The sequence below is a fragment of the Protomyctophum parallelum genome, assembly GCF_964188405.1.
Source record: "Protomyctophum parallelum genome assembly, chromosome: 21".
Classification (NCBI taxonomy): domain Eukaryota; kingdom Metazoa; phylum Chordata; class Actinopteri; order Myctophiformes; family Myctophidae; genus Protomyctophum; species Protomyctophum parallelum.
The window spans coordinates 3,843,706-3,871,062 of record NC_139713.1 but is presented as its reverse complement, the minus strand read 5'-3'; the positions used below and the strand labels follow the sequence as shown (position 1 = coordinate 3,871,062).

At 42.3% G+C, this 27,357-nt stretch overlaps 1 long non-coding RNA gene across 1 annotated transcript in view; it reads left to right on the top strand.

Annotated features, from left to right (window-relative positions):
• The first annotated feature begins 7,853 nt into the window (after positions 1 to 7,853).
• The window catches only part of LOC310879299, an 85,013-nt gene continuing 65,509 nt past the window's right edge, over positions 7,854 to 27,357 (top strand). The window contains exon 1 of the long non-coding RNA XR_014570992.1: positions 7,854 to 7,896. This is a non-coding gene — a long non-coding RNA (uncharacterized lncRNA). The remainder of the gene's footprint in view (positions 7,897 to 27,357) is intronic.

The window sequence follows — 27,357 nt, the reverse complement described above, 5'->3', positions numbered from 1 at the left end:
CTCAATGATGACGTAAGAAATATGGTCATTTGTGTAATCTGGTCCCAGCAAACCAGGCACAAATCTGCTGTTTTATTTGCATACGCATCAAGTGGTGGGCTGGCTGTCACGGTTGTTGGCGCAAAGTAACCACAGTATACCGCTAATCAACTTACAACTACATACTCTATATAGTATATGTGTATGTATACGTATGTCTTACGTCATCATTTAGAGCTAGTCATACGTATACTATATACATAATCAATAATATAAAATAGCAAATTGTGCCTGACTAGGGGAGGGCGATTTCTAGACAGACATGTCTACGACCGGTCCCGCGATTGGCTGGCTCCGGGCCCTCCCCCGCAGTGGATTGGCCTCGGCCCCAGTCTATCATTAGTCCGCCCGAGTGGGCGGGCGGGGAAAACACCCCCTCTCTGCTGCGATTGGGAGACCGTTCCATATTATCCATAGTTTCCTCCCAGCTATTTTGCCATCGGGGATTTAATTTAATAGTCTAATCTCTAATGGTCTGTTTAGCTTTTATGTTTTGGATCAACCTCGCGTCGCTTTCTAACTATTGATTTTGATAAGATGCTGGCCTAGTATTCTCATTTCTCCACGCCCGTGCGCACATGGCCAAAAGCTCTCGCCCACAACTGAAATCTGACACAGACAGACACTGGTGTAAAAAAAAAAAAAAGGTTCAAACCACGGTGTGGTTCGTTACAGGTGTGAATGCATTGGGACTTTATAGAGGACCAAATACAGGACGATAGCCAAAATAACCGTCGGGCGTCGGCAGTTGTGAGGCTGCATTAATAATTAGTTGTAAAAGTATGTATGTTTTACGGGGATCACTATTGATATGACAGCTGATCACTATTGATATGACAGCTGATCACTATTGATGTGACCGCTGACAGTCTGATTTTAATAGTAGACGCATGTCGAGGCGCCGCGCAGCGTACGAGGTTCAGATGCGCAATAATAACAGATGTACAAGTTGTCAACACGGAATGATATGTACCGTATGGTACACGATGTACGCTTGTAGATCTGTTTATTTTAACCATGCGCCGCCGCCGCCGTCACGCAAAGTTATGACAAAGCATGTGATGCATGAGACTTCATGCGAGAGTTGAATTATTTCAACTCGTCCCCTCCTTTTTTCTGTCAGAATCTGTATAAAATATTGTGTGTGTGTGTGTGTGTGTGTGTGTGTGTGTGTGGGCGCGCGCACATGAGGGGAGAGACCCGATATATTTATATGGGAGAGACGCAGATACAGAAATATTTAAAATAATCCATGTCTCGCTCTAGCGCACGGCCGCAGTATAGAGAAAGAGCCAATGGAGCAAATGTTAAATAATCTACACAGGTGGTCCCAAATGATTCCTTGATTACATCACTATAGCAAAAGACGTAAAGCTAGGTCAAGCAGCACGCACATTATTGTTCAATCACCTGCTCCGTTCATCTGTTGCTCTTATTTTGGCTAATAAAATAATGAATAAGAATGAATGCAATAGCAAGTTGTTGCTGTCATGTTGCTGTTCTCTTCTGTGTGTGACTGAAGGTTGCCCCACAATTGTAGACAGTAAAATGACGATGTTCCAGTAAATAATTTCCGTTTTCTCATGCCCCCCATGTAAAGCAATATTGAGTATTCATATAGGCTACCAGTCGTTCTCAACATGTGGGTCCCCACATGATTAGGCGGTGTCACTTCACTGTCAGTGACAATTTAAGGACTTTTAAGACTTTTATAATACCTCAAAGGCTCTAAAAGAAAAAATACCATTACTGCATCAAAACATTCAAAAGTAATCAGCAAACCATGCTATAAAAAACTGGTTGGCCAGATTATTAAATGATAAAGAAAGAGGCAACAATTGTGAAAATAGCCGATCTACAAGTTCAAAATGAGCTTGTAGATTGGCTATTTTCACAATATTGCCACAATTCAAATGAAATGGCAAATATGACAAGTCAATTGAAATAAGAGAAATGCTTTTTAACCTTCAGATAATGAACGCATTTAAGTGAAAATATAATGCAATAGCATTTACATTTCATCTCCAGGTGTGGTCATTCTATGACAGAATGAAAAAGCAAAAGCAAATAACATAGCATTTACATTTTCAAATTGGCGTGTGTAGGCTACTATTTGAAAATGATAATGCAATGCTATTTGCTTTTTCATTTGGTCATAGAATGAGCACACCTAGAGATGAAGCAAAAGCAAATCACATTGCATTTTCCTTTCCTTTGTATTTCCTTTCCGTACACATGCCAATTTGAAAATGAAAATGCAATGTGATTTGCGTTTGCTTCCACAAGGAGTGTATGTCATTTTATTTTTCCATCTACACCAAACAAGTGATCTGCAAGCTCACAACACATCACACTGCAACACATTATGAACTAAAAGATCTTATATTCTTCTGAATGTCATAACTGTGTTATGCCCAACATTCACATGGAATACACCATGTAATTCCCTTTGACCTCATGGGGTCATTGGGGGAGTCACCAAGCTAGATGTGACTGTAATGCCCCCAATGAGTAGTGGTCAGGGTGGGCTATATGGGGGGGACCCCTTAACTTAGGCGTTTCGCCAATAGTGTCCAGGAGGGATTACCCTCCAATACACCTCAATTTGCTGGGACCAGAGTACATGGTGTGTATATGTATGACTAGCTCTCAATGATGACGTAAGAAATATGGTCATTTGTGTAATCTGTTCCCAGCAAACCAGGCACAAATCTGCTGTTTTATTTGCATATGCATCAAGTGGTGGGTTGGCTGGCACGGTTTTTGGCGCAAAGTAACCACAGTATACCGCTAATCAACTTACAACTACATATACTCTATATAGTATATGTATATGTATACATATGTCTTACGTCACCTTCATGTCAAGATTAGGCTTTAAACAAATAAATACAAATCCAACTACAGATTACGGAAGTATTTTAGATCATGTATATTTTAACAAATGTAAAAGTATTATTACAGAAATTGAAGTTAGAGACACCTACTCTGATCATGATTTAGTATTAATATCACTATATTCCAAGATGAAATACATTTAAAACAATTGACAATTTAGAATAAATAATAGAATAATTATACTGTATAACATATTTTAATTCAGTTTATATACTTTTTTTTTCATCACATATCAATGATTTATTTTTCTTTAAAAAACTAAAAAGGGATCCAGAATATATCTACATCGATAAAACTGTATTTCTTATATAGATAGAAACTTAAACCATACTTAATAATACTAGGTGTTTATATGCATAAAGTAGGTAGGTAGCAAATAGTTACACCTAATAATTAGACATTTCAAACGTTCCTTCACAGAGATACTGAGATTTGACAGTTTACAGCGGTCGAAAGTACTTGCGCTCTCTGCTTGCGCACTAGTTGGCCATTTATGGCCAAGGAAGTGTTTAAGCGAGTTTTTGTCGCTTCCAGCGAGGAAGCGAGTTTTTGTCGCTCTCATCGAGGAAGCGAGTTTGCAAGTATGCACTCGACAGAGTGCAGTTCTAGTTATTATTATTATTACATGGCTATACCTAACATAAATTAATACATTGACCCAAAACCCAACAAAAAAAGTATTCCATAGTTTGCGCTGGCTGCATCTGGCCAGCTGCAGGGCAGGAGCACGTGTAAACAATATGGAGGTTATGCTATGCATGAATATTCATGGCTCTCATAACTTTAAATGTGTCAAAAGGAACTCAGTCTGCTATAAAGTGCTATAAATATACTGTATTTGAATGATATAATGATATAGTTTGGACACTTGGGCCCTCATTTATCAACCGTGCGTACGCCAAAATATGGGTGCACGCCGAAATTACCGCAATTGTCGGCATTTACCATTTCCGCCAAAGGTTGAAATTGAACTTGTGCCAGGACAAAAATGACGTCTGGTCGGGAGCTGTCGTACGCTTTGTCCTCGGCTGTTTTTCTGTCGTGCGGAGCTGACACGCTGTCACAGGCATCTAAACATGTTTTCATCACTCCTAAAATGTTAATATAAAACTCTATGTATAATTGTACATACAAAGAAAAATACAAATATACAAAGAAAAAGAAAAAGAGAGATTTTCCAACTTCCAAGTAATTAAAGTCGCGCAATTAAAAACAATATAACATGTTTAGTTTGTGCTTAATCAAACAGTGCTTTACTGGCCTTGTTATGTGAGCGCACTTGTGAGATGATTTGGGAGCGCATGCGGCATGAGCGTGACATCAGATGCCTATATAATCACGGTGATGTTATAAAAAAATCACACCTGTGTGAACCGAGTGGTGCAACTCCCCCCTCTCTCTCTCCCCCCACCCCCCCCCCTCTCTCTCCCTCTCTCTCTCTCTCTCTCTCTCTCTCTCCCTCTCTCATTAGCAGGCAACAGTGCAGTGCTACAGCACCCCTACTGGCCCCTACTGGTACATACTGGTGCTCATTAACGTCACATAGGTGCATGACCAACACGGACATTGCTGGTTGTAGGAGTGGTTGCACCACTCAAAAAAAAGGCATAAATGGACTGCACGCCTTTATTTCCAAGTGACAATGACAACATACAGCTTGCCTATTTGCAATTGTAGCAGGCTATAGGCGTAAGAAAGGGGCTTAATCATTCCCTATTTAAATAAGTGCTTTGACAGTTCAGATAAAAGCGAGATCATTTTCAGGGGTCGGAAGGACGGGACCGCGGCGTGCGTCGCCAACACATACCAGCACACACGCAAGCCTTCATCCATATGTTTATGATTCGTTCATCAATGATCAAATCACTATAATGATATAGTTTGGAGACTTCTTGGACACATACATTTTCCTGTACTTTGTCTCCCTCTAGATTTCGGTGAGAGATGGCAGAGAGTGGCAAAGGGCCAATTGGAGACGACAGTCTGGAGGACTGGGAACTACTGGGCTCAGGGAGCTTTGGGTTTGTCTTTGAGGCCACACACAAGCTCCTGGGCAAAGTGGCCATTAAGGTGCTTAATCATGATGACAGGTATGATGACAATGATCTACACAATGTATCTATAATTGATTAATTATCTTCATTCACACTATTCTTTTTTCATGATCTTAGTCAGTTTGACATAATTATAACATTATATATTATTAAAACATTTTGGGTTCTAACTCCTAAACTGACCCCGTACTGCAGCTCTGGTACGTTGTATGCTGCCTTGTGTCACGAGGCAAAACATATGGAAGATGCAGAGGAGTTTGTTCCCAGGGTCTATGGGATGTACCGCGGCCGGCCCCCCATGATGCGCAAGAAAGAGGTGCAGGGTATAGTGATGGAGCTGATGGAGGGAGGCTGCCTGGAGTCCTTTCTGCTCACCAAGGTCTTTATAATTCAACTGAAACTAACTACATAACCACAACTAAAACTGAAAACGCATCTTCGTCAACTGAACTAAATCAAAACTAGAATAAAAGAACAAAGACGTTAACTAACTGAAAGTGTGTTGTGTGTTTACAAATTGTTTGAAATTATATTTATCTGTGCTCTGTATATTTATCTTTTATTGAGTTTTTAGTACACATTGGTGGTTCCCAAACTGTGGTACGTGCACCCCTTGTGGTGCGCAAGAACCTTCTAGGGGGTGCCTGACATGAACAGGCTAATGGTGGTGCTATTGTTTTATTTAAAATATATTAACATATTGTGGCAAGTAGGCCTATATGTATAATATAGCTTATGTTGTATATATATGCCATATTCAGGTTCATATTATGTGCATAGGAAATATATGTCTCTATATAGCTTATGCAATTCTTATTTCCATGTGGGGGTGCGTCAGCTAGGTCAGGAGGTAACAGGGCCAGAAAAGTTTGGGAACCACTGCCCTATAGTACACGACAGGCCTACTTACTCTGACCGTTATGAATCCTGCTGCTGGGGGGGGGGGGAGGATAATAATAAAGAACTAAAGCTAACACTAAATCCCAAACTATTCTGAACCTTTCTACAGACCGAGTCTAAACCTCCACCCTGGCCCCTGGCGTTCCGTCTAGCCTACCAGGTGGCGCTAGCCATGGACTTCCTCCACTGTAAGAAGAACCTTGTGCACATGGACCTGAAACCAGCCAATATCCTGCTGGATGCCGACTTCAATGCCAAGGTACACAATATACAATAATTATACATCCAGTAGAACTAAATGTCAGGGAGGGACTAGTGGAGAAGAGATCCAGTAAAACTAAATATTAGGGAGGGACTAGTGGAGAAGAGATCCAGTAGAAATAAATGTCAGGGAGGGACTAGTGGAAACTGTATTCAAAGGACTGTCTAAAACTAAATCCAAATTTGCTCTTGAAATGAACAGTTCTCGTCACTGTCATGTCCTGCTTAAACAAAATCATAATCGCCTCCTCTTTCTGTCAACAGATATCAGATTTTGGCCTGTCTACGGTGACCAACAGTGTCAAGTCGACCAACCGTACAAACAAAGGAGGCACTGCCTCCTACATCCCCCCTGAGGCTTTTGAACCGACATACCACCGTGTTCGCTCCTACGATGTTTACAGGTGACTATATCTAGATACATGCCATGTTCACTATGATGTTTACAGGTGAATTCTGTTTCTACTACGTCACTCATAAATACAATTAAGTGACACATTTTCCCCGTCTTTTTATTAGCTACGGCATACTTCTCTGGACCATTCTCACTGGAGAGAGACCCTATCCAGGTAAACTATCCGCACGCACACGCGCACGCGCACACACACACACACACACACACACACACACACACACACACACACACACACACACACACACACACACACACACACACACACACACACACACACACACACACACAATGTAAATGTTCCTCTATTTTATGTAGGGGTGAGTCGGACCATGTTGGAGTTCCACATTCCAAGGGGAGAGAGACCAGAACTTTTTAAAATCGATTTCCAGAAAGCAGCTGGATTAAAAGAGCTGGTGGAGCTCATGCAGAGATGCTGGGACACTGAGCCCAACAAGAGACCTTCGTTTGCAGGTAAATCTATTCATGCAGAGATGCTGGGACTCTGAGCCCAACAAGAGACCTTCGTTTGCAGGTAAATCTATTCATGCAGAGATGCTGGGACTCTGAGCCCAACAAGAGACCTTCGTTTGCAGGTAAATCTATTCATGCAGAGATGCTGGGACTCTGAGCCCAACAAGAGACCTTCGTTTGGAGGTAAATTTATTCATGCAGAGATGCTGGGACTCTGAGCACACACATTCCTCCTCCCAGGATGTTCAGTTGTAAATAAAACTCGCTCAGCGTACACAAAAGTCCTTAACGATGAAAAGTTATCAAAAGCGTGAGTTTTCGTAAAATGGCGTGACCGTGGCTTAGCGTCAAACTTCAATTAGCCCCCGCCCCCTCTTATGATTGGTCGACAGGCTATGTCATAGTTTCTAATATCATCTGCCGTTTGTCACAGAGAGTCATGAGGCGCCTCGCTGGACTCTTGAATACGTGAGGAATTGGCCTGGGCCGGCCGAGTGGTCCAGGCACCTTAGGTAATGAGCGTGTCGCGGGTTCGAGTCCCGAGCACGACGACCTTTGCTGCGTGTCTTCCCCCATCCCTGTCCCCCTTTCCTGTCAAACTACTGTAAAACCCTCAATAAAGGCAAAAAGCTCCCAATAATATACTTTAAAAAATAAAGAGAATTTGTGTTTTTTTCATTTCAGAATGCGTTGAAGTGACACGTGGACTTTTTTCAAGACACGAGGAGGGAATCTCTGCTGCCTGTGACCTCCTGAGACCTCCTCCTCCTCCTGTTCCTGTTCCTGCTCCAGGGAGCACCGACACCCTGACTCTTCCTCCTGCTCCAGGGAGCACCGACAGAGAGGCCTTTTTAAAACGTGAGTTCATGTTGACACACAGCTCACACACACACAAACATTAAACTAAAAAGCTGTTTGTTGAAGAGACACATTTTTCCCCTGTGTGTGTGGGGGGTGGGGGGGAGATTTATACGAGCAAAAAGTTACATGTTACCATACACATTGACCTCGGTTACATGTTACCATACACATTGACCTCGGTTACATGTTACCATACACATTGACCTCGGTTACATGTTACCATACACATTGGCCTCGGTTACATGTTACCATACACATTGACCTCGGTTACATGTTACCATACACATTGACCTCGGTTACATGTTACCATACACATTGACCTCGGTTACATGTTACCATACACATTGACCTCGGTTACATGTTACCATACACATTGACCTCGGTTACATGTTACCATACACATTGACATCGGTTACATGTTACCATACACATTGACCTCGGTTACATGTTACCATACACATTGACCTCGGTTACATGTTACCATACACATTGGCCTCGGTTACATGTTACCATACACATTGACCTCGGTTACATGTTACCATACACATTGACCTCGGTTACATGTTACCATACACATTGGCCTCGGTTACATGTTACCATACACATTGACCTCGGTTACATGTTACCATACACATTGGCCTCGGTTACATGTTACCATACACATTGACCTCGGTTACATGTTACCATACACATTGGCCTCGGTTACATGTTACCATACACATTGACCTCGGTTACATGTTACCATACACATTGGCCTCGGTTACATGTTACCATACACATTGACCTCGGTTACATGTTACCATACACATTGACCTCGGTTACATGTTACCATACACATTGGCCTCGGTTACATGTTACCATACACATTGAACTCGGTTACAATGTGTCTCTACGTCACTGCTCTAGAGGGTACTCTTATTTTGAAGAGATTGTCTTATATTTGCTAGCTTAGATGTGCCAAAAAAAACTGTGCCATCTTAATTCCGTGTTTCCTTGTCAGTCCGGGTATTAGCATATTCATTGTTTAACAAACAAATTAACAATGCACCCAGCACAGCGAAACACCAAATTAACAATGCACCCAGCACAGCGTAACACCAAATTAACAATGCACCCAGCACAGCAGAACACCAAATTAACAATGCACCCAGCACAGCGAAACACCACATTAACAATGCACCCAGCACAGCGAAACACCAAATTAACAATGCACCCAGCACAGCGAAACACCACATTAACAATGCACCCAGCACAGCGGAACACCACATTAACAATGCACCCAGCACAGCGAAACACCACATTAACAATGCACCCAGCACAGCGAAACACCACATTAACAATGCACCCAGCACAGCAGAACACCACATTAACAATGCACCCAGCACAGCAGAACACCACATTAACAATGCACCCAGCACAGCAGAACACCACATTAACAATGAACCCAGCACAGCAGAACACCACATTAACAATGCACCCAGCACAGCAGAACACCACATTAACAATGCACCCAGCACAGCAGAACACCACATTAACAATGCACCCAGCACAGCGAAACACCACATTAACAATGCACCCAGCACAGCAGAACACCACATTAACAATGCACCCAGCACAGCAGAACACCACATTAACAATGCACCCAGCACAGCAGAACACCAAATTAACAATGCACCCAGCACAGCAGAACACCACATTAACAATGCACCCAGCACAGCAGAACACCACATTAACAATGCACCCAGCACAGCGTAACAACAAATTAAACTAAACCCACTGTGAAAACTGTTACTAAATAACAAAACAAAGAAAAAAAGAAAAGAAAAGTTTGAAAGAAACAAATTTAGGAACCAAACGTTCTCACACACTCAGCAGCACATCCACACCCACTCAGAGAGAGAGAGAGAGAGAGAGAGAGAGAGAGAGAGAGAGAGAGAGAGAGAGAGAGAGAGAGAGAGAGAGAGAGAGAGGGGGGGGAGAGAGAGAGATAGAGAGACAGAGAGAGATAGAGAGAGAGAGAGAGAGAGAGAGAGAGAGAGAGAGAGAGAGAGAGGGTGGAGAGAGAGCGAGAGAGAGAGACAGAGAGAGAGAGAGAGAGAGAGAGAGAGAGAGAGAGAGAGAGAGAGGGGGAAGAGAGAGAGGGTGGAGAGAGAGCGAGAGAGAGAGACACACAGAGAGAGACACACAGAGAGAGAGAGAGAGAGAGAGAGAGAGAGAGAGAGAGAGAGAGGGGGGGAGAGAGAGAGAGAGAGAGACAGAGAGATAGAGAGAGAGAGAGAGACAGAGAGAGAGAGAGAGAGAGAGAGAGGGGGGGGGGAGAGAGAGAGAGAGAGAGAGAGAGGGGGGGGGAGGGAGAGAGAGAGAGAGAGAGAGACAGAGAGATAGAGAGAGAGAGAGAGAGACAGAGAGATAGAGAGAGAGAGAGAGAGAGAGAGAGAGACAGAGAGATAGAGAGAGAGAGAGATAGAGAGAGAGAGATAGCGAGAGAGAGACATAAACAACATACACACAACCGGCTGCACGCGCACAGACTGAGCATGTTTACAAGTTCTGTTCTGACGTGGAAACGTGCGCGCGCTTGTCAGTCTTCGCGCGCTTGACACTCACTCTCACTCACACGCACAAAGTTTGTTGTGACGTTAAACGTGCGCGTGCGTGTCAGTCTTCTCTCACACACACACACGCGCGCGCACGCACACAGTTTGTTGTGACGGTGAAACGTGCGTGCGCGTGTCAGTGCATTTCATCACGTGTGTTTTCCTGTGTTTCCTCCAACAGATTCCTCTCCTCTGTCGTTGGATCCAAACACAGCGTACAGACACCTCCGCCTGTCAGAGAACAACAGGAGGGTGACTTATACTGTACCCCAACCTTATGAAGATCACCAGAAGAGGTTCACCTGTTGGGATAATGTGTTGAGTAAAGAATGTTTATCTGACCTGTTCTACTTTGAAGTGGAATGGAGTGGAGCGTGGGTTGGTATAGCACTGTGTCAGGATGACGTCAGCAGAACGGGGGTTCTATCAGTCTTTGGACTCAGTCCTCAGTCATGGGAGTTATATTACCGTGATAGTGATAAACGCTACCTGTTCCGTCACAACAGCATTCAGACTGAAGTGTCAGGACCGGTTCCCTCCACAGGGGGGATCCACAGGGTGGGGGTCTATGTAAATCAGCCAGCAGGTGTTCTGTGTTTCTATGATGTGTGCGGAAACACAATGAGTCTCCTTCACACCGAGAGGACGACCTTCACACCACCTCTGCTTGCAGGGTTAAGTGTTATGACTGCTACAGCAGAGGTGTGTGAGACCTGGTGAACATGTTGAACCTCTATACTAACAGCTGAGCGGGGTTCTCCAGGGCTCTGTCTGTACTTGGAGCCGTCTAGGAAAATGTTTAATTTCCTTTGTTTTTAAAGCAGGTTTAGTTTAGATTCTGTGAAAATGTGTTTTCTTTTTAATTAGTTTTAAGTTTTTATTGTCGGCCTAATGTATTGGTGTCACTCAGGGATGAGATTCAAAAAGCTAAATCAAATCAAATAAAATATCAGAACAGCCTCGTTTGACTTTTCTTTCCTGTGTTTAATGTTGAAACATAAATATTTACATAAAGTATATACAGTTGAAGGTACAGTATTGTGTAAACAAAGTATATACAGTTGAAGGTACAGTATTGTGTAAACATAAAGTATATACAGTTGGAGTATGTCAGTCGTTCTTCGATTCTACACACTAAACCTAAGCGTTTAGGTTATAAACTGTTTTAAACACATATTTGTAACACTTTTTAAAGTGTTTAGATTATAAACAGAAGAACATGTTTAATCCCTGTAACACTTTTTAAACACATAAACATGTTTAGTTTTTACAATCAAAGTCAGTCATATTATAGGTGTTTAGAATTCAAACACTAGGTGTTCTCGTGAGGTGTTTGAGTGAACTCGTGTTCTACTGTATTTTATGACCATTAATAAACATTTGGCATTTTATTATTACACACTGGTGTTTAGGTTTAAACATGTCACATGTTCCAGGGATTTACAGTGAGTAGTCATAGCACTTTACAGTACACATGTATATTCTATATTGTATAATATAGTTTAGTATGTATAGCCGACATAGATACTCTACTGTTACGTTCTTAGTTTATACATGATTCATGATAACTACTTTTTATATATGTGATGTATGCCATGCTTTTGTGGGGGAACAACCCTGGAACGACATATTTATATACATTTATATACATATTTATATAACCCTGGAACGACATATTTATATACATTCATATACATATTTATATAACCCTGGAACGACATATTTTCAGATGGGGGTCGTTGACATGAAGAAGGTTGAGCACCGCTGACATACAGAAACATGACGCTTTTTCAGAAAACCCTCAGAATGGGTGTTAACCCATTTTGGGGCGGGAACCCATTTTGGTGTTGGCATCATGTCGTGCTTTAGCTATTGAAAAATAGCAGACCTACAAGCTCATACGAGCTTGTAGGTCTGATTTTCTTTTTTTTTATCGAAGAGCGACTGACATAGAAGACATTTTTTTAATCTGATCTCAGGTCAGAATGGAAAATTGTCAGGATATAGAAGACATTTTTAGAATCTGATCTCAGGTCAGAATGAAAACTGTCAGGATGTAGAAGACATTTTTTTAATCTGATCTCAGGTCAGAATGGAAAACTGTCAGGATATAGAAGACATTTTTAGAATCTGATCTCAGGTCAGAATGAAAACTGTCAGGATGTAGAAGACATTTTTAGAATCTGATCTCAGGTCAGAATGAAAACTGTCAGGATGTAGAAGAACATTTTTAGAATCTGATCTCAGGTCAGAATGAAAACTGTCAGGATGTAGAAGACATTTTTTAAATCTGATCTCAGGTCAGAATGGAAAACTGTCATGATGTAGAAGACATTTTTAGAATCTGATCTCAGGTCAGAATGGAAAACTGTCAGGATGTAGAGGACATTTTTAGAATCTGATCTCAGGTCAGAACGGGTGTTTAACCCATTCTGAACGGGCACCCATTTTGGTGTCAGCATCACGTTATGCTTTATCTATTGAAAAATAGCAGACCTACAAGCTCGTATCGCGCCACCGAGTGGCGCGATACGAGCTTGTAGGTCTGCTATTTTTGAAAAATCGAAGAGCGACTGACATTTTTATAGAATCTGATCTCAGGTCAGAATGGGTTAATCAGACCAGTGTGTATGTCCAGTGGAAAACCTCGTATGAATCTGATCTCAGGTCAGAAGGGGTGTTTAACCATGGAGCCTCTGGTCCGTACCAGGTGAGGCCGTCCTTGTTGACCAGCGCCTCCCTGGGCAGCAGCGCTCCGCAGCAGCAGCGTACACTTGGCATTTTATTATTACACACATGGTGTTTAGGTTTAAACGCGTCACATGTTCCAGGGATTTACAGTGTATCTGTGCACGCCACTGCTTCTCTGAGTCACACTATTCCTCAGCCAAGGTTTTATTCAGCACAGAATAAAAGAAGGATTAAGCCTTAATCTGGTTTAAATCAAGGTGTATCTATTAATCCAGTTGCACCAAACTTTAAACCTAGTTTTCACTAATCCGGTTTAGTTTTAAACCAACCAGCCTTTTAATCTTGGTTTAGTTTTTTTAATCTTGGTTTTAATTTTCACAGTAAAGCTGGATTAATGTCAACCCTGTTGCACCACAACTTTAAACTTTGATTTAAGTATCAATAAGGGATTAATTCTACACCAGCAGGAGAGGAGGTTTAAATGAAAACAACATGGCAGCATATATCAGATGGCTTCATGAAAATGAAAGAGAAAACGAAAGAGCACCTCAAAGAAGAATAAGGGACCGTCTAAACCCAGTCGCATATTATGACTATGATGAATTCAAAAGGCGGTACAGATTCAGCAGAGACTCTGTAATGACAATACTTGCTAAAATCGGGCCTGCAATTGAACATGCCACTGAGAGGAATGCAGCTGGACCACCCTTGCTCCAGCTACTGATAGCCTTGCAACCGGATGCTTCCAGCTGGTGGATGGGGACCTTTTCGGAGTACATGACTCAACAGTGAGTAGAATTGTTGAAAGAGTATCCCGAGCAATTGCGTCTTTAAAAAAAAACGAGTACATAAGATTTGCTCCAACAAGAGAAACATCTGCTGAGTTTTACAGAAGATCTGGTTTTCCAGGAGTGCTAGGAGCAATTGACTGTACGCACATCCCCATTCAAAACCCCGGTGGAGCAAATGGAGAGCTGTTTGGCAACAGGAAGGGACACTTTTCAATTAACCCATTCTGAACGGGCACCCATTTTGGTGTCGGCATCATGTTATGCTTTAGCTATTTTTTGAAAAATCGAAGAACGACTGACATTTTTAGAATCTGATCTCAGGTCAGAATGGGTTCATCAGACCAGTGCGTGTCCGGCGGAAACCTCGTATGAATCTGATCTCAGGTCAGAATGGGTTAATGTTCAGGCTGTGTGTGACGAGGAGGGCCAAATCAGCAACATTGTAGCTCGATGGCCAGGAGCAACACATGACAGCCGGATGTTTGACAACAGCCACCTCTGTGCTCTGCTTGAAAGTCAGGCCTTTCAAGGCCACCTAGTTGGTGACCTTGGATATGCCTGCCGTGCAATTTACAATTTACAATTTAGGCATTTAGCAGACGCTCTTAATCCAGAGCGACTTACAATAATCAAGAACAAAAGCATGGGAATACATCACAAAAGCATTTATCATAAAACATGCGTAAGCTAAGAAAGTAACAGTGGAATATCTATATTATGAGACTATACATATAAACTATATATATACTACTATGCTATACATATGTACTATGGCGTGCTATGACTGCATACAATGCAATTATAGTGCCGTCTACATAACATGCTATAAGTCTGTATCAGATGCTATCTAAGTCTAGAGAAATGCTATCTAAGGGGGTAGGGTAAGTGCTATGGGCCATGATGGAGTCTAAAAAGGTGGGTACCTGATGACCCCCATTTTGCACCCTCAAACACCAGCAGAGAGACGGTACAATACCAGCCACATTAAAGCAAGAGGTCTTGTGGAGAGAGTGTTGGGAGTTTGGAAAAGGAGGTTTCCTTGCTTGAAGGGTGGGCTTCGAAATAAAGCTAAAGACAACATTGACAGCCATTGTTGCAGTGGCAGTGTTGTACAACTTTGGGAAGAGAAATGGAGACGAGCTGCCAGAAGATGCTGAAGAGGGTCCCCATGACGACAGAGGAACACGCTGCTGCCAATGCAAATGGAACCGCTGTCCGGATGACCTTAATTGAGAACCATTTTGCTGCTTCATTCATTCTGACCGGGCACCCATTTTGGTGTCGGCATCATGTTATGCTTTAGCTATTGAAAAATAGCAGATCTACAAGCTCATATCGCGCCACCGAGTGGCGCGATACGAGCTTGTAGGTCTGCTATTTTTTTTTAAATCGAAGAACGACTGACATTTTTAGAATCTGATCTCAGGTCAGAATGGGTTAATCAGACTAGTGTGTGTCCAGTGGAAACCTCGTATGAATCTGATCTCAGGTCAGAATGGGTTAATTCGGGTGTGTATTATGTACACACGAGCCTAAAGGAAAACATTTCTCTATCAATCAAATGAAAGATACATTTTGTAATTATAATAATCACTTCTACATCTTCTATAACATGTTAATGTAATCTTTTCCTTGTGTGTACTGTACAGCCAATACAAGGAGCGCTGTTCAATGCCTGTGCTTTGAGGAAGATACTAAACATGTCAAAGTGTCCACTGTGTTCATTTATTAATAGTCCAATACAACACACATCTGCAGATAAGTATGCCAGCCAATGCAAATAAACAACGTCTACTGTAAAATTATTGTACAGTACAAATTTGTCTTCATACTCATAAAAGAACAGTTGTCTTGTTTCTCTTCAATTTCCTAAATAAATAATTCAATTCAAATTCAGATCATATTGATGGATTGATTGAATAATTAACCCATTCTGACCTGAGATCAGATTTAAAAAATGTCTTCTACATCCTGACGCTTTTCTGAAAAAGCTATGTTTCTATATGTCAGTCGTTCTTCGATTTTTCAAAAATAGCAGACCTACAAGCTCATAGCGCGCCACTCGGTGGCGCGCTATGAGCTTGTAGATCTGCTATTTTTCAATAGCTAAAGCATGACATGATGCTGACACCAAAAGGGGTTCCCGCCCAGAATGTAACAGTTTGGAGATGTACAGTACATTTCAAGTACTCAATGCAAAAACTCATAGCCCACATCTAGCATCTATAATCCACACAAAAACAAAACAAAACTGTCTGGACTGGGACTCTATGGTGTTTCACAGTAGTGATCACAACCTGTCGACCCGATCACAACGGATTGGATTAAATGGATTAACAAAATCATTAGCCTACAATACTGTACCAGCCATGAATCTATTTACACTAGGGTTCATTAAGAATATATTGCATTGGGTTGTAAGCCTGTAAATGCTGTCATATTAGTCATGAGTGCCTCCTTTTGAAGCAGCAGCGCTTCTCTCTGTAACTTTGCATCTTCTATCTGAATTATATTCTTCTCTTTCTCCAGTTCCAGAACATCAAAATGATATTCATTTGTGTCCTTTTTGTCTCCACCAGGCCGAAGGCATGGGGGGAGAGTATGTTTTGCACTCCGTCCGTCCGTCCGTGTGTCCGTCCGTCCGTCCGTGTGTGGGTGTGTCCGTCCGCGTGTGTGTGTGTGTGTGTCCGTGAGCAGCTAATCTCGGCCACCGTTAACCCGGTCGATGCCAAATTTTGCACACACACTCCCTGGATGCCAACGATGAACCTCTGCCCCAAAATTTCCAGAACGGCCTGTTATAGCGCCACCAGGAGGCCGCTTTGTGCAAAACAAGTTTTTGCACAGTACACCTACAGATTTTGTCCAAACATCGCGCAAATTGGTACACAGTCTCTCTAGAGCCATTCAACGAAACGGGTCTTTCAGATTTCTCAGACTCCATCCTGATTGGTTAAGATTGCCTTCCAAAGTTCACAGGAGTGCTCAGTTTCAAACAAAATGCTGCAAATCATGAACACATCGCGTGATTTCCATGAAATTGTGCACGCACATTCCCACTAGGCCGAGGAAGAAATGCCACATGAACAATTTCAACTCAGCCTCAAGGTGGCGCTATAACTGGCCGAAAAGTGTTTTTACCTCTAACTGCACGGATCTGTGGATAATTTACTTTTGTTGCGTGTGGGACTGTCCTGGGGTTGAAGCGTGTGGGACTGTCCTGGGGCTGAAGCGTGTGGGACTGTCCTGGGGCTGAAGCGTGTGGGACTGTCCTGGGGCTGAAGCGTGTGGGACTGTCCCGGGGCTGAAGCGTGTGGGACTGTCCTGGGGCTGAAGCGTGTGGGACTGTCCTGGGGCTGAAGCGTGTGGGACTGTCCTGGGGCTGAAGCGTGTGGGACTGTCCCGGGGCTGAAGCGTGTGGGACTGTCCTGGGGCTGAAGCGTGTGGGACTGTCCTGGGGCTGAAGCGTGTGGGACTGTCCCGGGGCTGAAGCGTGTGGGACTGTCCTGGGGCTGAAGCGTGTGGGACTGTCCTGGGGCTGAAGCGTGTGGGACTGTCCTGGGGCTGAAGCGTGTGGGACTGTCCTGGGGTTGAAGCGTGTGGGACTGTCCTGGGGCTGAAGCGTGTGGGACTGTCCTGGGGCTGAAGCGTGTGGGACTGTCCTGGGGTTGAAGCGTGTGGGACTGTCCTGGGGCTGAAGCGTGTGGGACTGTCCTGGGGCTGAAGCGTGTGGGACTGTCCTGGGGCTGAAGCGTGTGGGACTGACCTGGGGTTGCTCCTTCGCCGACACCTTTTTTCACAATGGCAGGAGCAGAGGGGGGGGGGGGCAACAGTCTTCACATGTACACCATTATCTAAAAAATACATAAAAGATTTAAAGACTACTTTAGTACAGTAGCCTATAGCACAATTGTGACCACTCCCAGCAGAATATGCCTCATCTCGCCAGAATGAACATGCCTTAAATCAATATATAAACTCGTTTTTTTCATATTAATACAGTTTGAATGTTGAAGCAGGTTTTCATTCAAACAGATTGTTCATTTGTTTCATTGTACAATGTCTCATGGCTATGGGCACAACATCATTTGGTTAGTTTATGTTTATGTTTATAGTTAGTTTATGGGTTATAGTTAGTTAGTTTATGTTTATAGTTTATGGGCACAACATCATTTGTTTTATTTACATTACCTACATGAGGAACAATTATAAACAGTGATTTTGTTAGTAAGTAACAATATGGGCATTATAGTATCATTTAAATATCATGCCAATGTCATCATGCTGAAATATGATATTGGTATTATACTGTCAGGGCAAAGAAAAGTTAAACTGGTATTATACTGACCATAATTATTGAAATACTACTGACATGATGCTGACATTACATTATACTGAACAATAAATGACACACACACACACACACACACACACACACACACACACACACACAACTGGACTCACGTTCAGAGGTGGACGTTGATGGTAGGTGCGCTGCTTGGTCCGTTGGTACCAGCAGTAAAGGCTTGGTCAAAATGGTCAGCCAGGGCATCGTCATCATATGGGTTTGGTAAGGGCTTTATTTGGCTTGGTCAAAATGGTCAGCCAGGGCATCGTCATCATATGGGTTTGGTAAGGGCTTTATTTGGGTTGGTCAAAATGGTCAGCCAGGGCATCGTCATCATATGGGTTTGGTAAGGGCTTTATTTGGGTTGGTCAAAATGGTCAGCCAGGGCATCGTCATCATATGGGTTTGGTAAGGGCTTTATTTGGGTTGGTCAAAATGGTCAGCCAGGGCATCGTCATCATATGGGTTTGGTAAGGGCTTTATTTGCTGTGGGATCAACTCCATGATCTTCTGTGACAAACGCATCAGTCTTTCCGGGTGGGGGTCCACCTCCTGTGAGAAAGGAGTCTCCCTCCTTCCCTCAGAAGCGTCTCGTTTATCCTCGATACCCGCTGAACCATTGAAACACGTACACCACTCGTCCCATGCCAAGTCTTTCTTTCTCACCGTTACATTGTCTGTTTTTTTTCTCCCATACTGCTCCATTAACTGACATGATAAATGCTTTTCATGGCTAGTGAAGATTGGACCCCTTGCGCGCTGCGCCATGTTTGTTGTTGGTTGGGAAACTATCGGAGGAGGTGTGTGATCAACGGAACAGATCTATAAACCTACCACGCACCACGGAGTGACGCTCTCTGAGCTTATACGTCTGTTGGGGTTTTTTAGCGAGCGAGACGGTTTTTATTATTATATATATTTTAGTCTATAATTTACTTTAAACATTCTCAAATATGAATGAAATAGAACGCTAATGATGCTCACGACTGCTGCTGTTTATTTACAGCGCAAAACCAAGATGGCGGACACACAACAAAGTTTAATCCATGAATTAATCACAGTTTAAAGTTTTAATCACAGTTTAATGGATTTTAATCACAGGTTAAGGATTTAATCACAGATCTGTTAAGCAATGCTTAAAATTAAGTGATGCAACACAACTCGAATTAAAATTTATCCTTGATCAACAAATCCCTGATTAACACTAAACTAAGCTTTATTTAATCTTTCTTGGTGCAAACGGCCCTATGACTAAAACTAGAATCTAAATTAGCTGCCAAAAACAACACTAATGTGTATGTGCAGCACCTGATTAACCCTTTGTGGTGACACACCACATAGACAATGAGCTTGTAGATCTGCTATTTTGGGAAATGTTCCCCCCAGAATATTCATGCTGGGGATCCGGAGGATAATTCATATTTCCATTATTCAGATAAAGGGGAGACTATGTAATGTAACATGTAATCAATGAATAACAGCCATCTGTTTCATTTTAACACCACAGACAGATAGATCAATAAAGTGTTTGTGATGAAACTGGGTTTGGTCCAAATCAGTTTGTTAAAACAGTGAATGTTATAAATAAAACAGTACATGAACTCTAATCACTGTAAATTACTGTTACATTTCAACATGTAGAATTGTTCACATCAGGGGCTTAAACTGCTGTACCTCATATGATAAAGAGTACACTTTAGTAACTAAATTAATGTACAGGATGTGCAGTTGAACAATAAACATCCCTGAGTTTGGACTTCTTTAAATGTAGGTCAACAGATGAGGAACAACTTCAGATATTTACATACTAGTCCATATCTAGACAACACCAGTTATATGTAAATGACTTCAGATATTTACATACTAGTCCATATCTAGACAACACCAATTATATGTAAATTACTTCAAATGAGAAGTTCTGAAAAGGCAGCCGTACAGAATTACACAGTGATGACATCACCAGTGGAGGAAGTTACTATAATTTGTACATACTGTAATGATGGTAGAATATTGGCCTCTAAATGTAAATTGTAAATATCTAGCATTCAAGTCTGGATGGTAACCGCAAGGTTGCCAGTTCGAACCCTGTGGGCTCCCCCAGAGTTAGTGTCAAAGTGTCCTTGAGCAAGACTCTGAACCCCTAATTGCTCCTGATGTGCTGGTTGGTGCCTTGCATGGTTTTCCACCACCATATGAATGTGTGGGTGAATGTAATGCACAATCTATGTAAAGCTCCTTGGATAAAGGCGTTATATAAATGCACCATTTACCATTTACTCTCTCCTCCATTTAGATTTATCAATGGAAGAAATATGACATTGATGAGCTCCACTTCAACAGCTGAACTATTTTCTAATAGGAAATACTCGACAAAAAAACAATACCTCAAAATTGTACAGTGCTTAAGTAAATGTACTGTAATTAAGTACAGTGCTTAAGTAAATGTACTGTACTGTACTGTACTGTACTGTACAGTGCTTAAGTAAATGTACTGTAATTCAGTACAGTGCTTAAGTAAATGCACTGTACTGTACAGTGCTTAAGTAAATGTACTGTAATTCAGTACAGTGCTTAAGTAAATGTACTGTAATTAAGTACAGTGCTTAAGTAAATGTACTGTAATTAGTACAGTGCTTAAGTAAATGCACTGTACTGTACAGTGCTTAAGTAAATGTACTGTAATTAGTACAGTGCTTAAGTAAATGTACTGTAATTAAGTACAGTGCTTAAGTAAATGTACGTAGTTACTTTCCACCACTGTCCCAGAGCATTGTGAAATTCTGCATTATTCTGCTGAAACTAGCAGATCTACAAGCTCACAATGTGTCACTTTGCAATGCACTGATCTTGTAGATCTGCTATTTTCAAATGATTTGTATGCATTGTGAAATGGGACATTCCGCATAATTCTGCAATCTGCTGAAACTAGCAGATCTACAAGCTCACAATGAGCTTGTAGCATCATGAAGACATCTGCCATGCACTGTACAGTTCACCAGCATTGCCTTTTTTCACTTTTGAGATCTACAAGCTCACACTGAGCTTTTAGATCTTTCAGCATGCAACCAAGTGCATAATCAGGCATTACGACACCACCAAGACATATTTTAGTTAGTGACTAAAATATGACTAAAACTAGTTTTCAACATCTCAATACTGGTACAACTACAGTATTGAAAGCATCAAATGCAGCAAAAACTGAAAGATATATAATACAACAGAAAATAATATCAAATCTCTCTCTCTCTCTCTCATATCATGTTGGTAACCATGACAACAACATACAGGTAGGTATAGCCCCTTTCGGGACCCTACGTAAAACTTTTTTGATATTTTGTTGAGTTTCACGTTGGGTCCCTGCTCTCTACTGTATTTTCGTATGGAAATTCCTAAATGCGGATGTGGAGATTCTCTCTAAAATAGGCCCCGCGGCATGTGACGCCATTATTTTCCTTGAGTTATTCTGAATTCGGTAACTTTAAGTAGCTATACATCCCGGTGCGAATATCTCCTGTGGCGCGGAAGCCGTTAAGTATTTTTAATCTTTGTTTGACCGATTTGGTCGCTTTATTTCTTCTTGTTTGTTTACCGTTTATTGTACCGCCTCCCGGTGTGCGGTTGGCTTGTGAGGCTACGTCCCTGCCTCTGATCTGCTGTGTCATAGCTATAGCGCCACTAGCTAGCCAGATAGGCGGTACAATGAGGTGTCAACAAGAAGAATCCAAGCTTCCAAATCGGGCAAACATATATTAAAAATACTTAACGGCTTCCGCGCCACAGGAGATATTCGCAAAGGTATGTATGTGTACTTATACTTTACATATTCAGAAAGCCTCATACTGAAGAATATCGTAAAAGAGCGCGGGGAGGCGTTTTAACATGTAAACACGAGCCAGTAAATGTTTTAATCAGGTGGCATGGACGACGAGGAACAGGACCCAATGCACTGGGTCGAACAAATGTCAGAAACTTCAGTAGCATTTGGGTTCTGCTTGGAGGGCTAAGGTAGGTACTACTATGAAAACATGCCCAAAAGAAACAACTGTATCCTACATGAGAACTTATATCTGCAATAGTGAAACTGTCTAATCCACGAAGCTTGTAGATCGGCTATTTTTCCCCTCCATTTCTATTTCATTGGGCAATTAAGCCCCAATGAGACCAAGAGCAGAACAACCAGACATGCATGACAACTCAATATTATGGCCACAGCTAATATAATGTAAACAAATATGCACCACAAATCACACAACGTTCTTCTAAATACACAACCAAGCATGTCTGTGATTTATGCTTTTTATTTATGGAGACCTACAAGACCTACCAGCAGCCAAACAGCATCTAATTAACCTCATCAAAGACCTACAAGCACCAGCAGCCAAACAGCATCTAATTAACCTCATCAAAGACCTACAAGCACCAGCAGCCAAACAGCATCTAATTAACCTCATCAAAGTGCACAGCTGCGCAATAAGTAGCACCAACACGTCATGTCGGCAACACACAGCATTGTAACTAAATTAAACAGTTTATATTTATATTCTAGATGAGCCTTACCTTCTAAGATGAAGTGGCGCTTCCTCCCCGCCTTTTGCTCCTGCATTCATTGTTCTTCAGTTGGTTTTGTTTATTGTCTGTCTGCTCTTTGTAGAATCCACAAGTTCATCTCTCGTTGTGTCCGTTTGTAAAATAATCCTTTAAATGTCTCAGATAAGAGTTGACACACTTTGGACTTATAGTTGGAGCATTGAGTTCACCTGCTGTGGTGTGGTGGCTACTAGCCTATAGGCTACTCTCATTTATGTAGTTTTAACTCTTTTGTTTCCATGTTTAATGAATAAATGTTCATGTGGTTTGCTGTGAGTTGTGTCCATTGTTCAGCAGCTGTAGCTTGTTGATATAAAACACATTGAATGTTTAGGTTGTCAGTATAGGCCTATTTGTGTAAAACGTGCAGTTGAAACAAGGTGTTGTAGTCTAGACTAGAGAGTTGAGTCACTGCCACCAAACTTTACACAACGCCTCCTTGTAACCCTTTACTGCCACCTGGTGGAAGAAACACTTCATTTGAACCCATGCAGCATCTACAATTCTAAGGGGAACCTTATCCAAAAACAGAGCCAATCTACAAGCTCACAACGATGTGAGCTTAGATCTACAAGCTCACAACGACGTTGTTATGTGAGCTTAGATCTACAAGCTCACAACGATGAGCTTAGATCTACAAGCTCACAACGACGTTGTTATGTGAGCTTAGATCTACAAGCTCACAACGATGAGCTTAGATCTACAAGCTCACAACGACGTTATGTGAGCTTACTGTAGATTGGAAATTATTGTAAAAAGGTGGTCAAAGAACAGTCACCTCAGTTATCATAAACATGATTTATGATAACTACTTTTTATATTATGTGATGTATGCCATGCTTTTGTTTTTGCTTAAATGTAAGTCGCTCTGGATCAAGAGCGTCTGATAAATGCCTAAATTGTAAATTGTAACACATTCTGGTGAATTCACTACAGCTACTAATGTTGTTCATTTCTAATTAATAGTAAAAAAAAAGAAAAGACAAAACAAAACAAAACAAGAAAAGATCAGAGCTGGGCTTGTCAATCGGTGGTATTTTGGGTAGAACCTGCTGCCCACCTGTGGTGTGAGTTTAATTACCATAATATATAATATATAGGCCCAAATTAAATCTGGGTGTCCTACTGCCCTCTGTATTTCTTTCTTCATTCATCCATCCATCTTCAACCGCTTATCCGTAGTCGGGTCGCGGGGGCAACAGCTCCAGCAGAGAGCTCCAGAGACTTCCCTCTCCAGAGCAACATTAATGACTTCCTCCTGGGGGATTCCGAGACGTTCCAAGGCCAGTGAGTCGATGTGTTTCCTCCAACTGCGCCTTGGTCTGCCCCCCGGGGTCTCCTCCCAGTGGGACGTGCCTCGAGGACCTCCCTAGGGAGACGCCCGAGAGGCATCCTAACCAGATGCCCGAACCACCTAAGCTGGCACCTTTCCAAGCGAAGAAGCAGCGGCTCTACTCCGAGTCTCTCCCGCGTGACTCTCACCCTATCTCTAAGGGAGATGCCAGCCACCCGTTGGAGAAAACTCATTTCGTCCGCTTGTATTCGCGACGTTATTCTTTCAGTCATGACCCACACTTTCTTTCTCTTCAACAATTATTTTTTCAAAAGATTTTCCAGCAATTTTCCACAGAAATAGTTTTTGATTGCCATGAGTGTGGCCTTGTCATTCTGGTCTGTCCCTTTTTACTGCAGGTTGATAATAATATAACATACAATCTGTATGGTAGAGTATGTTAATACAATATACAATTTGTATGGTAGAATATATGTTACGGCCGCAGGCCTATAGGTATGTCTTTGCGTGCGTGGTGCGCACAGTGCGCGCCACCTTTGCCTAACCCCTCCCTGTAGATCCGTCAGCGCAGCCATTGGTGGGGAGCATTACCGTCTCTCAGCTGTTGGTCGCCCGCTCCGCACCTCGCTCCTCCAACCGGCTTCTGCACCTGCGCCCACCTGACGGCATAAAGCCGTCCTGCAGCCTTCACTCACGGCCGCTGTCCATCAGTCACTCCAGAGTGGAGCAGACTAGAGGCAGCGCGCCCTCCGTGCAGCGACAGAATGCACGGAGTAATATTATGGAACCATCGCGTAGCAAGAGTTGCTTGATGAGTTTATTGTGTCACCTGTAGTATTCCTATGTTCTGAGCACCGGGCCACGGAAGCCTGCTTTTTGTACAGTTTGTTAGATTAGAGTAGAGTAGGCAATAGTAGGGCACTGTTGTCACTTTATTTTCGGTTGTTAGGTTAGTGTCTGAAACTCAAGAGGTTAGTTTTAGTATGCTTTTGATTATTTCCTTAGTTGCTCCGTGTGTCATTTATGTTTGCCCAATGAATAGTAATTCATATTGAATACTAATGTAAATACATATTGTTTTCCACTATTCGTATGCCACAGCAGTAATAAAGAACTTTGGCATTTCACCACCTTGCCTTCTTTAACCGTCCTAGACTCGGTGAGTCGTAACATATACGTTATAACATTAATTGGGATTGTTGTATTTTGTCTCCCTGCTCTTCTATTGAGACATTTACAAGGTCATGTCTCGCCCTGAGACACAAGATCTGACACGAAGTTTGACCTGATGGTCAAGATTCACTGTATCCCCTGAGCAAGCAGGCAGGCTCTATTTATGTAATAATCAAAATATATAAATAAATAAAACAATCATCAGTGCTTGTGCAGGAAACTGGGTTCAAATCCGGTGTAGAACAGGGAAGTTATGAGGGGCATGGTCAGTCGGTAGTGCTGTCGCCTCACAGCTAGAAGGTCCTGGGTTCGATTCCCGCTATAGTCACCGTTTGGCATAACCTGACGCTGCCAGATCCAAGAAGCTTGCTACACAAATTTGTTTCACAGCTTATTGGGATCTGGGATCGCGGAAGCAAATTCGATGACGGGGCTGTTCCTTTTTTTCAAGATACTTGGTAGATGATTGGATGGGACCGTCTGTCTATCACCGTGTGGGCGTGCAAACACAACCAATCATATTGACGTGTCTAGATAACTTCACATCCGGTTTCGCACATATCCCGCCCTTAGCTCACGCTGATTGGTCCGGTACGGAACGGATTTTTGTCAGGTCAACTGCCTGAGAGATCCCAGATGATTGCTGTGTTGGGAAACATGGTTACCCAATACCGCCCTCATCTGGCAGAGTCAGGTTACGTTTGGCATGGACCTCTACCAGATTCCCGCGTTTCGCGGAAACCGACTGCACGGTTCATTCAGAACTGCTATTTTTGGTGGAAGGAGAAAAAGAAGAAGAAGGAGAAGAGAAATAAACACAAAAACAATAAGTGACCAAAGTCACTTCGTGACTTCTTGGTCCCTTAAAAATTGGCCTACAGGTATGTGAAAACTGAACGAAATTGACCTGAGCATTATAGTTGTCCCACATGAGCCACCATAGTCTCTGACCAGCGTAAACCCCGATCGAACGGGCAGGCAATGTTGCCATGTCTGTTTATTATAAGGCACTTTATGATTATTTGTTATTTACAGTAAGTCGCTTGGGCTTGTGAGACCTGGTTACTTATCTCTCTCACACAATCTGGCAACACCAGCCTGCTCGCTGGCTATAAGGAATGGAAACACAGTAAACACTAGTAAAACTAGGTTCTCTATAACTCAACTATCCATTCAGATTATACACACGATGCCAAATCAGTGGCAAACTACAACCAAAAGGACTCCGGCCACCGAACGATTCAAGAGTTTTCATAGAATAGAATACAAGGATGATGAGCAGACAAAACAATAGAATGGACCAAACTCAAGTCCCACGCATTTCCAAAGCCTGCAACAAGAGAGGTAAAACGTTAAAGTATTATTTATCACATTATCTGTCTTAACACGAGGTGGATACTGGCAAATACTGCGGCATGTTCATGCTGGACCTCCAAAAGGCTTTTGACACCGTGAACCACTCCATACTGGTTAACAAGATAAAATCAGCTGTGACTCTGTCTCCAAGACAAATGTATCCTTACACACACACACACACACACACACACACACACACACACACACACACACACACACACACACACACACACAAACACTTCAAAGTAGCTTCATTGGCATGAACAACGTGCGTTCGTTTACAATGTGAGACAATTAAACAATTGATTCACAATTTGACTTTAGACATTGTATTTTATTTGGAGGGTCTCTCAATAGACTAGGTATTGCTTATAGGACTGTTTGGATTTGTTAGTCAGTTCAGTGGTACTTTTTGAGGGGCGCTACTAGCCCCTATGCCCAGGTTTCCGGGTTTGTGTAAGCACAAACATTGAAGATGGAAAAGTGCATGAGGACGCAAATTGTGATTGGCCAGAATGAGATGATGTATCATGATGTACAGTATGATGATAAGAGCGTCACTCACTTCAACTGATTTTTGAGGAGCGGCTATAGCCCCTCCTATATACAGCTTTTGTCCCC